Below are 12,681 nucleotides of genomic sequence, written 5' to 3'. Positions count from 1 at the left end.
AGTATGCAACACGAACGTGACACCAAAGGTGAGGCGAGGCGACGATATACCTGCTGCTCGGGGACCACGAGTAGCCGTTTCCTTCGTTGAGGAGTTTCAAAAATGGCGGTTTTGATTTTTGTGATTGAGACGCGCTCGTGATTCATCGAGTGATGCCACTGACCAGCCAATCAATGGCATGCAGCCTGACAACATCACATTCTAATATCTGTTCGAATCGCTTTGGGACTCCTGGCGAGCAGGTACTATTTTCGCTCCTGGTAGCAGGTACTATAACCTAATGTAAAATCCTGAAAACCGCGGGGAGTCAATCCAAGCAGGTACGAATGGGAAAGGGGCTCAAGTGTGGTGGTACAGGCCAGGTACACAGAGAGACCGGAGCAAGCTCGTCGGGAAAAGTGAAGAAATGAGTGAAAACGTCAAGCGATGATAACATCAGCAGCTGGATAAAAGTTTCCAACTGGTCCTTAAACTCACGTGTGTTCTCCATAGCAGCAGGAAATGCATAAAAATGAGGCTTTTATGAAAACACTGAATAAAAATGACTTCCTTGAAAGACAATAAATGTACAGTTCAGTATACAAAGTGTGTTTGAATGGCAGAGATGAGCCATGGCTGAACAGGTCTCACAGGCCTGAGTGTGCACTTCAGAATTATTCAGATGTCCATTTGGTAAAGTAAATCTGTTGGGCATCTGTCTTTGCCTATAGACAATAATTCTGATGGCAAAAGAACCAAACGGGACAGGCAAGAAAAAAAAAAAAAAAAGAAAAAAAGAATTATTCAGATGTTTTAAGTTCAGCTAAATTCAGTTTTATTTACATAGGACAAACTTACAAGCAACAGTCACATTTAAGGTGCTTTATACTGTAAAGTAAGGACAGCCCAACAATCAGGCGACCTCCTGTGAGCAAACACTTGGCAACAGTGGGAAGGAAGAACTCCCTCAGGCTCAGGAAAGGGTGGCCGTCTCAGAGACTACTTTGAGGTTGAGAAGGTTGTGTGACCTAGACCCCGTTCACAAGAGAGCTCTCTAATGCCCCCTCCCCTTTGGTTAAGATAAAAAGTCAAACTTTCAAAATAAGAGCGTGAGGACTGTCCACAATTAAACGGACGACTGTTTGTTTGAAGATGACAAACACACCTTTGCACACTTAGCTAAGAAAATGTAATCTGTGGCTGCACGGGGATACAGGGTTTAGCTGCCCTGCAAGACTCCATTAGCATTAACTGGTGTCTTCCTGTACACTGGTCTGGTCTGGTGCCATTTTATAGGTATAGATCATTTACTTATGGAACACAGGAGAAATCACCGATCCCTCGGAATGTCTTTAGGTTTAAACTGTAAACATGACTCAAAAAATAAAGATTCAGTGGTTTTATGACACAAAGAGGAGGAGGAGGAGGAGGAGGAGGAGGAGGAGAAGATGACTGTCAGTCTTATCTTTTTCAGAACCCCCCCGTTTCTCTTGTTGTGGCCTCGCTCACTCGCCTGCTGTCAGTGTTATTTCGGTTACAGTGATCTAGGCTTGGCTGAGGAATGTACAGCTGCCTGAAACACGGATAATACTAGATTTTAATTTCTAACACCCGCTCTCCGCCCTGCTGTGTGCCTCTGCTCCCTATCAGGGAGGAGGAAGAGGAGGCGGCCTGCAAAGGTAGAGGCTGTGAGAGCAACAACGACGTCAATGCTTTCTGTAGACCTTTTTAAAATACAGTAAAATATAACGCATGATTTAAGTTATTATAACAGAGTATGTGAGGCTGCAGACAGGAAAAAGGAACCTGAAGACGTCATTTGGTGGTTTTAGCCGTTTAGCTGTGGAGGTTTGGATGCATGCACGGACTGTCTGATTTCTGTTTGTTAGCATCTCAAAGCTAACTACTAAACAGACGACAGACGGACATCCAGCTTAGACACCCTTAGACTTTAAACACAACACTCTTTAAAGACTTTGGATGCAATAAACAGAATTGAGACACTGTTAAAGCTTCTAAACATGTTAAAAACCCCTACAAGGCTTCATGCACCCTTACAGATTCTAAAGCCTTTTAAAAATACTCAAACAGGCATTAAACAATATTAAGAGACTCTGTACCATTAACAGAGTTAAAGACGCAGCAAAAGACAAAACAAAGAAGAAGACCCAGAGGGTTGGCATCTACTTTCAGCAACATTTCTGAAGCTTCTTCCTCCTGATTGTCACTGAAGACCTTTTAATGACCCACATGCAGGAGGCAGATAAATGCCAGCAGCCAGGTCTCACAGGGGCAGCCAAACAGGTTTTCCTCCTCTTCTCAGCAGCCATTAAAAGACGCCGCCTAAAGCGATGCGGGTCAAAAATGTTTATCAGAGGCCCATTCGAGGCATCAGCAGTCGGCTTACAGTGAAAATAATATCTGTTATCATCCCTGCATCCATATACAGTAAGCAAACATGCAAACAACCAGGAAATCAGCACTAAACACCCCAAAACTCGTGTATTTTGTAGGTTTAAGCCTGTTTTTAAGTCACTTGGATTAAGAAAGAGCCTGCATCTGTTACTCTGTTTGGGACCTCACTTCTCTGGTTCTCTTAGCTGCTCGAGGTTGTTGTCCAATAATCAAACAAACAGACAGTCTTTAGCATGTACGAGGATCACTTAGATTCTTAAACATGTGGTCCAGAAACATCATGCAGGATTTTACTGCAACCATCCCAACACGCTGCAGTTCTCATGCCACAAACTCTTCAGGCGATTTTTACCGACTCTGTGCCTCTAAATCGTATCGTCGGCACAACACTGGTATAAAACTTTGAGTGATATTAAAGTGTCATGTTGTCATGTTTAAGTTCCCTGGTGTGTGCAACAGCAAGACAAGCCCAGACATGTCTGAGAGCGAGAGCAGCCTGTGATGATGATTTAGTACCTAAAGCAGTAGCTACTTCAACACCCTCCCAAAAGCACACACCATCGAGCAGTGCTGCATGATGCTGCAAATCAGAGGTAAACACAGGGCCAGTGTTGCAGATACCAGTACGCATATCTGTAAAGGCAAGTTAATTATAATTAATATAAGCATATATTAAGGATCCTGTCGTGCTTGGATCAATCCAGTACCTATACCAGCATTGGTATCGATATGATCGATATTTGCATTGCTCTGCACCCCTCTTTCATCGATAACACCCCGCTTCCAACAAAGAAGACACGAGCAGCCGGTGACGTGGGACCCAAATCTGGACAAATGACCATCGAGCGTCGCTAGCTGGATAGAATCACTGATGATGCCGTTACATCGGTGAAAAAGCAGCTCTTCAAAGAGCTCGACCAGCATTTAAGATCCCAGTTAGGAAATGTGACAAAATCGTGCCTGACGAGTTAGTTACCGTTAAACTCGAGTGTTAACGCCTCATCACTGGCTGTAAAGTCGCTGATTTACATTTACAGATGCTGCTGCAGAGCTGCAAGCATCACTGGTAGGATGATCCCAAATGTTCTAGAAATATCGTGACATACCTCATATCGCCCACTCCTGCTGTAAATTAAAATAATGTTTGGCATTTTCATGTCATTCGCCCACACAAGGCGGGCAGTTCGGGCTTCAGGGTTTTCCCTGCACATCTGGACTCGCTCTGCCTCCACAGCCAAAAACGCTTCAACAGTCATTGTTACATTTCAAACTAGCATCTGACACAACGACTCTGAAAACCTCACATCACTTTTCATCTTAAGGGAATTTTACGGACTCTAAAGACCATTTAGATTAAATTATTATTGTTGTGATGTTAAATCTCCTCTTTATTATTTCTGCATTGGTCATCAATGATGAAACATGACAGGGGTGTGTAAACGCTGAACATGACACAGAGGACACAGAGCATTGTTAAAGAGCTCACGCATCGTTTTTACTGAATACAACAAACAGGTCCAGGTAACTGTGCTCACTTTAAGCCGCTTACTTCTCATTCTCCTACAGCGTCGGCCTCATGTTTGAGATTTTCATATAAGCAAACACAGTGAGAGTCTGTGCTGTAAAGAAGGAGGACGTCTACTGAATCACGACACAGATGAATGTGCCTTTAACATGATTGGCTGTTCCAGTAATGGTTTCATATACAGGTGATTAAACTGTATATGCCAGATGTGGTTGGATGTTAGATCCTCCAGTTTAACAGAAACCGTGAGTTAAACCCCCCCCCCCCACACACACACACAGTGCTGGGCAGTGAGAGGTGGATGTGAATGGTAAATGGCCTGTATTTGTATAGCGCTTTACTAGTCCCTAAGGACCCCAAAGCACTTTACACAACCAGTCATCCACCCATTCACACACCCATTCACACACACATTCACACACTGGTGATGGCAAGCTGCATTGCCATCACCAGGTGTGCGGGTGTGTTTAGTTTTTTATTAGACAAAGGTGTGAATGAGATCACATTAAAGGTGCTCAGGAATCAGCTGCCTCTCCGGGAACTCTTTCATCCCGCTGTTGCACACCAGCAGCAGTTTTTTAAGTTAATTTGATATGTCTGATAAACAGATTATTGGAAAGATTACTCCCATGTCCGCGCATTTTAAAAATAGGAAATGGCCTTTGTTTAAATTTAAAGTATTTTAAATTTAAATAAGTACTTTAAGATTTTTTAAGGAGGTACATGAAAATAAAAGTGACTCTTTTATGCTACCTTATAAAACCTCTCACACTGCAAAGACATAAAAGCCGCGATAGTTAATCGATTAGTCGATCAGTGGACTGTATTGATTATGAGCTGCAGACACGTGAACGATTAAAAGCCAGAAACATGGCGGAATAAACAAGAGACAGAAGTGAGATCAAAACCATCTTAAAACACGCCGAAGCAGCCTGGAAACAGAGCTCACAGGTGGCTTTACCTGCCTGCTCAGGTGGGTCAAAAATCAGAGTTTGAAGCAGGTAAACATACAGAAACACGGCTGGTTAGCCCACGATGCTAACCAGGCTAACAACATTAAAGGTCAGCAACGAAAAGCGCCGTTAAAAAACTTTGACAACAAACTTATTTACCTGTTTTTCTTCTTCGTTTCAGCACCTTAAACCCGCTCACAGCTAACTCGCAGCTAGCAGCGCTAACAGGAATGCGGCTATCCGAGCTGGAAACAAATTCTACCGAAACAAACTTCACCAAAACCCCCCGAAAACACCCCTACACCCCAAAATAGTCCGAATCTAGGGTTTAGATAAAGCCCTTGTGAGTTTAAAGCGATAATCTGTCACTTTTTAAATCAAAAACGAGCCAAATTTCTGCTGCAGCAAATCTAAAGCCAACTTTTTTTTTTCCACGACAGCAGTTAGAGAAGGAGGGGATGCGTCTATCTGCTGGCACAGAAATAAAATCTGTACACCGATAAAATTCTCATTTCTTTAACTTACATCCACAGTTAGACACACTAAAATTATTTTATACACACCCACACACAGGCCTACTTAAAGCTGATTCACTGAAAAATAAAAATCCTAAGGGAGTGCGTGTACTCCAGTAAATAGACGGCGCTCAGAAGTCGGGCTCATACCCGCAGTCTGGACTGAAGTTTGGGATCGTTTGACTCACCTTTCTTCCTGAGTCTTTACTCTCTCCTGGATGTTTCGAACCTTTTCTCCCGCGTTATTTCATCCTGTAAGACCGGTTCGAGCTCGCTCCAGCCTCCCTCCCTCCGTTATTAGGGGAGAAATCTATATTTCCAGACGTTTTTCGTCGGCGTCCTCCGCTCCGTGCGTTCCGCTCGCCTCTGCGGGTTTGCGCTGCTTTTAGACAGAAAAGCAAATACCAGGCAGAGATCGTCTCTTGGTCTCGCGATGACTCACTGTGCATAACAAAACACTTCCGGTCGGAACGAGGGGCGTGTGGAAAATTTGCACGCGCTCACTGTTTCACCTCTCAGGTAACTTCAGAGGACCTGAGATTAAATGTGCATCATCGTCTGATTGAGGGTTTGAGGGGCCCAGGTGTGAGGCTTTCGCGTTCTTCTATTTTCACTCCCTAAAAACCCCCAATATTTTTTTCTGTTTTCTTACTTTTTCTTCTTATCTAGCATTATTTGCATCCTGTGTACCTGAATGACCTGCAAGTTAGAACATGTTTGTAGTATGAAGGATTCATTAATAAGCGCAATGTTATGCATGCAATTGAACTGAATTTCCCGGAGGAACCCACCCGATGGATTAATAAAGTTTTATCCAATCGAATCTAATCCAGTCAGTGGCGGTCCTAGCCTGTTTGGCGCCCTGGGTGAACACTCCTTCTGTGCTCTATTTGGAAGCAGCCGCCCCCCTCCCCTTTCGACGGGTTGTGTGAGACTTCAAATCATCAAGTTGTAAACTGTAAATTTTAAATTGTTATTGATCCCTTTACCCCGAGTCCTAAAGTGTATATTTATTTTTTTACTCTTAAATATTTATTGTTCGTTTACTTGCACTGCTGTAACTGGAGCCTCGTCGTCTCGTCTCTCTATATACTGGACTGTATGTAGCGGAGATGCCAATAAAGTTTACTTTGACTTCAGCACCGAGCAGGCGCACCGAGGGCTCTCGCGCTCACTTTTCGCGTATAGAATTTCAAAAAAACATTGGTGCAAATTATAAGTCTGCATCATGATGTCCGGTGTTTTCGTGTTTGTTGGTTTGTTTTTATTTTGTTTTATTTTGCGAGTTGGTTATTAGATGCTGCTCCAGCCAGCCAGAGACTCCCCCGCCGCCCCGCCCTCTCCTCCCTGTGCCGCAAGCAGCAGGCGCACCTCGCAAACGAGGGCGCCCTTGCTCCCAGCAAATGGGCGATAGAAAACCGATCAGTGCCTATGCCATCCCCAGTATGCGCTGGCATGACGTCGGGGCAGCATGAGTACGAGCATTTTTTAAAAAAAAAAAATTTTTTGCCGATGCCCGTGATGCCGCCCCCACCACGATGCCACCCCGGGCAACCGCCCGTGTCGCCCATATCAAAAACCGCTACTGAATCCAGTACTAGGAAGTGTATTATCACCCTCTCTGTACACTGTTTTTGTATATAGTAAATACTATGATTGCTCTATTCCTTGCTTTAATTCTATTTTCCTTTTTTTAGTTGCTTTGTCTGTATCTTGTAAAAAGTGTAACTTGACCTGGAGGGCTCTGTGCAATAATTCCAGCATGCATGGACCGTTGGTCCTGTGCGCAAATTGCAAATAAAAACCTTCAGTCTTGAAATACAGTTACCTGGTCCTGAGGGCTCAGCTGGGAGCGTTTTCCCTTAATTTACTGATTGTATATGGAACGAAACATTCAGGTTCAAAAGTATTATGGACAAATAAATGAGAGCCTCCGGGCAACAGCTGTTGTGATTTGGCTTATCTTAATGAACTATGACATAAATCATCACGCGGCAGCTCGTTATGACTACAAATAACTCTTTTCTTTTGGTATTTTTGGAAGCAAAGGAAACACCATCCATCCATTCGCTTCCGCTTATCCTTTTCAGGGTCGCGGGGGGCGCTGGAGCCTATCCCAGCTGTCATAGGGCGAGAGGCGGGGTACACCCTGGACAGGTCGCCAGTCTGTCGCAGGGCCAACACACAAGGACAGACAACCATTCACACTCACATTCACTCACACATTCACACCTAGTGACAATTTGGATTATCCAATTAACCTATCCCCACAAGCTGCATGTCTTTGGACGGTGGGAGGAAGCCGGAGTACCCGGAGGGAACCCACGCAAACACAGGGAGAACATGCAAACTCCACACAGAAAGACCCCGGCCTGATGGTGGAATTGAACTCAGGACCTTCTTGCTGTGCGGCAACAGTGCTAACCACCGTGCCACCATGCTGCCACCAAACACATGTTGTAAAATCTCATTTTAATTGTTCCAGTCTCAATGATTCAGCAAAATAAAAAATAAAGAAAGTATAAATGCTGAGCTTCAACATTGCAAATAATAATAATAATATACTTATATGAGGTATATGTTATACTGATTCAAATGCTAATTTAGAACAATAAATAAAATGTTATTAATTCAAAACATGGTATTTGATGATATAAATATATATTTGGGCTTCCTGTTGGTTCTAAAAGCTGAGCCACATATTTTCTTTTTCTATCTTTACAAAAACACATAAATACACGATCCTCCGAGTCAGCATCATATCTGAGGTTTTTTATACATCTGGAAAGTTGATTTAAAAATAATTTATAAACTTACTTTATATTTTTAGCCACTGGCATTCTGAGGCTTAAACAAAAATAACTGCCTAGAAAGTCAGTGATGTAGTCTAAGAGCTGTTTTTGGCGGCAGAGTGAGACCTCTTCCCCTTTTCACTCCTCTCTGAGTCCAATCTCTGCTGCTCAAAAACCCGCAGGCTTTTATTTTGAAACGCAATCAGGAGAGGGCACTAGCTCCCTCTGGTGGCTCCAAACTGAACAGCATTATCATCGCTCAACAAGAACGACGCTCGTTATCATGATGACGATGATCTGATGATGAGGATGAAGATGGTGATGATGACGATGATGTGTGGGTGTGACAGTCATGTTTTTCGGTTGGAGTTACAGAAAACTGATGACAGATAAAAATGAAAGAGGAAGTTCATAAAGGTCAAACACGAATACTCCTCTTCTCAGTACAATGACTCATTTTCTCATTTTTTATTTCGTTTTTGGTTCAAATATTCTTAAAGCTGCAGATATGAAAAATAGAGATTTTTAGGGGATAAAAATCAGATATTAAATAAGGAACCACATTTTTATTTTGTTCCTCTGAATATTTGCTGCCTCCAAACCATCAACGTGTCTTTTAGACCCCATTCCTACAAAACTGCTCAAAGAAGTCCTGCCATTAATTAATTCTTCGATCTTAAATATGATCAACCTATCTCTAATAATCGGCTATGTACCACAGGCCTTCAAGCTGGCTGTAGTTAAACCTTTACTCAAAAAGCATCTCTAGACCCAGCTGTCTTAGCTAATTATAGGCCAATCTCCAACCTTCCTTTCATATCAAACATCCTTGAAAGAGTAGTTGTCAAACAGCTAACAGATCATCTGCAGAGGAATGGCTTATTTGAAGCGTTTCAGTCAGGTTTCAGAGCTCATCACAGCACAGAAACAGCTTTAGTGAAGGTTACAAATGATCTTCTTATGGCCTCTGACAGTGGACTCATCTCTGTGCTTGTCCTGCTAGACCTCAGTGCAGCGTTCGATACTGTTGACCATAATATCCTATTAGAGCGATTAGAACATGCTGTAGGTATTACAGGTACTGCACTGCAGTGGTTTGTATCATATCTATCTAATAGACTCCAATTTGTGCATGTAAATGGAGAGTCTTCTTCACATTTCAAGTTCACATTCCATTTGCGCAACATCTCTAAAATTAGAAATATCCTGTCCCAGAGTGACACTGAAAAACTAGTTCATGCATTTATTACTTCCAGGCTGGACTACTGCAATTCATTATTATCGGGAAGTCCCAAAAACTCCCTTAAAAGCCTTCAGTTAACCCAAAATGCAAGCCCTCATAGTAAGTACCATCTCACCCTATTAGAGCACTTCGCTCTCACACTGCAGGCTTACTTGTTGTTCCTAGAGAACAGAGATTGACAGACCACATGACTTTCGCGCATTGCATTCTGGGTACCCGTGGCAACAAAATCAAAACACTGCATCAAGCGCTAGCATTTCCAGCACCAGTAATCATTAATTCTGCAGTTTTAATCCCTACTTGCATTTTATTTGCCCCAAAAACAGTTATGTACAAAACGACGGAGAACACGGCAGGTCCGTACAAAGACAGAGTTGACGAAAAGGCAAAAAAAAAAAAAAAAAAAAAAGTACGAGGAAAAAATCAAAGGAGTGAAAGGGTCAGACCCGTACGAGCGTACAGAGCGGAGTAAGGACGTTAGCGTGCTGCCCAACTTCCATCACGCACATATTTATTACTATATGGTCCTAAGTGTGAGTGCAGACACTCACAAGCTGTTTATTAACTTCAGATCCCTGCAACAAGCCCAGGTCCAGTTTACTTTGGTGATTTGGACTATTCCATTTCACAGCTGTTGTTACATTCTTTTCCTTTATCTCCTGTACAGGCAAACGCATCTATTTGTCGTTTCACAACATTTTCAGATCTAATAGAAATAACATGAGTGTTTCGTAATTCATTCAATTTATTGTCTTTATTTATAACTGGCATTCTCCAAAAGTTGAATCTGTTCATCTGGACGTAGCGTTTTGTGGGAGAAACGTTTCGTCTGAGACTGAAGAAGTCACTTGGATGAGTGACCAAACGTTTCTCCCACAAAACGCTACGTCCAGATGAACAGATTCAACTTTTGGAGATTTACTTTCCTGGATGATTGAGAATGCATCAAGACGATATAACTGGCATTATTGTTTCATTCTATTATAGAATCTTACAAGAAAGAAGCAAAATTGTATTCGATTATGCTTTATTAGCTGCTTCGGTGAAAAACAACAATGCAAAACAACATACTGGAAAACAGTTATTCATCACTTGATTGCTTCAATACAACCCTTGGGCACATATATGCGGGACGTTTCGTGGCTGTTTTGATGTCGCTCTCTCTCTTAACCGATCAAATCTGGCTGTGGTAGCAGCTTTAAACTCTGTCTGACCCAGGCTGATAGAGGCGCCCAGTCTGCATCGCATTCCAGCATTTTGTAGGCTGGTTTTCCTACAAAACACAACAAACATTAGCCCGCAAAGCCACAGTGAACAAAGCAGCATAGCGCAACGAATTCAATTCAAATCAATATAAGACTTATTTGTAACCTACATCAACAATTATGTTATGATAAATTACGTAATAACTACAACAGAAGACGTACCTTTGTGGAAATGCTTGGAGCAGACTAACATGTGAGCTGGAGTGTTCTGGGACGTTATATTTGGTCTTCGAATGGCTGCAATCCAGGCCATCCGTCGGCTCTTTGTTACTTCGGAAACATGGCTTGAACAATTTTTCTTCCACGACGTAATCCGATAAAAACGATTTCTTTACCCGTCGGCTTCCCGTGGCTGTCATGCGACCGGCTATTGCATTTAATAATACAACAGCTTCTTGCCATTTTGTGTTTGTTTTTATCGCTGTGTGACTGTTTTCATGTGAAAGCCTGCGTGCGCTAGTATGGCTTGCCACTCGTTCCCACAATCCTTTGCGGTTTTACCCCTGAATGACGTCACATTTTCAATCTCTATTTCAAAGTAGAATGGGAGGCAGAGCCTTCAGTTTTCAGGCCCCTCTTCTGTGGAACCAGCTTCCAGTTTGGATTCGGGAGACAGACACTATCTCTACTTTCAAGATTAGGCTTCAAACTTTCCTTTTTGCTAAAGCATATAGTTAGGGATGCACCGATCCCGATACTGGTATCGGGTATCGGGGCCGATACTGTAAAATGTGTGCGTACTCGTACTCGTAAAAGTTAACCGATACCATGAACCGATACTTATGTAGCCCGGATGGGAATTTGGGAGTAGATAATCATAATTCCCATGGACTTGAACGCCACATAAGGTGTTCACAGTTCACAGAAGAGAACGGCATGGAGAGATGCACGAGGTTAGCTGAACCAAAGTGAGAGACTCGGCTAGTTTTACTGAGGTTAACTTGCACAAAAGAGTGTGTGACTAGAAAGCTAACCGTGTGAGAGCTTCGCAACAGAGTGTGGGTGAAGTGACTTTTTGTTTCAACGGTCGCACCACCGTCCGTGGAAAACTGTGTTTCCAGCTACGACCGCCGAGGCTAAAGGCTAGCCCGGACTGCTTGGCTGCGCCACGGAGGCAGCTGCTGTGGACTGTCGGAGAGCTGGACAGTGACTGGCTAACGCGCTGTAGCAGAGACAGCATCGGGTCCGCAGGGAGTGGATTTAGTGTGGGACTGGTGAACGGCGACCTACCGAGCAACGGAACTGTAAGTCAGACTTTTGTGCTCTTACTGGGGAGAAGAGGATTTTTCTCCATCGTCCGGCGTGAGCAGCAAACAGGCCTGCAACAAGTGTGAATGTGAGTGTGTGTGGGGCCCATGTGTGAATATTGTGTGTTTAGTGGATTTATATAACGTGTTTTGGAGTGTATATTAGTGAGTCACTTACCAAAAGGTGATAACATAAGTTGGGTTGTTTAATATAATTTGAAAGGGAATTATTTCATTTATACAGTGTATTTCATTTGGTTAAGGAATTGGAATATCAATATCATAAAAAAGGGATGTGTTGTACAGTATTTGTCTCTGCCCTTACGTTCAGTAAACGTTTCGTTTGTGTTAAAGAGTTGTGTGGGGTCGTTTCTTTACTACCGGTTAAGTTTAACTTGTGTGTGGCAGAAGTATCGGTTTTTGTACTCGGTATCGGCAAGTACTCAGATCCAAGTATCGGTATCGGATCGGTTTGAAAAAATTGGTATCGTTGCATCCCTACATATAGTTAGGGCTGGACCAGGTGACCCTCAATCCTCCCTTAGTTATGCTGCAATAGACGTAGGCTGCCGGGATTCCCATGATGCATTGAGTTTTTCCTTTCCAGTCACCTTTCTCACTCACTATGTGTTAATAGACCTCTCTGCATCGAATCATATCTGTTATTAATCTCTGTCTCTCTTCCACAGCATGTCTTTATCCTGTCTTCCTTCTCTCACCCCAACCACTCACAGCAGATGGCCCCGC

General features: G+C 43.0%; 1 protein-coding gene across 4 annotated transcripts in view; it reads right to left on the bottom strand.

The window, feature by feature from the left end:
• The window catches only part of LOC100691573 (bone morphogenetic protein receptor type-1A), a 49,675-nt gene extending 43,862 nt beyond the window's left edge, over positions 1-5,813 (bottom strand). For all 4 annotated transcript variants that reach the window (XM_019355629.2, XM_019355628.2, XM_019355627.2 and 1 more), the window contains exon 1: positions 5,576-5,813. The gene's annotated coding sequence lies outside the window, so the exon portion shown is untranslated. The remainder of the gene's footprint in view (positions 1-5,575) is intronic.
• Between the last annotated feature and the right edge of the window lie 6,868 nt (positions 5,814-12,681).

This window comes from Oreochromis niloticus, linkage group LG13 (genome assembly GCF_001858045.2).
Source record: "Oreochromis niloticus isolate F11D_XX linkage group LG13, O_niloticus_UMD_NMBU, whole genome shotgun sequence".
Classification (NCBI taxonomy): domain Eukaryota; kingdom Metazoa; phylum Chordata; class Actinopteri; order Cichliformes; family Cichlidae; genus Oreochromis; species Oreochromis niloticus.
This window is presented reverse-complemented; position numbering and strand designations above follow the sequence as displayed.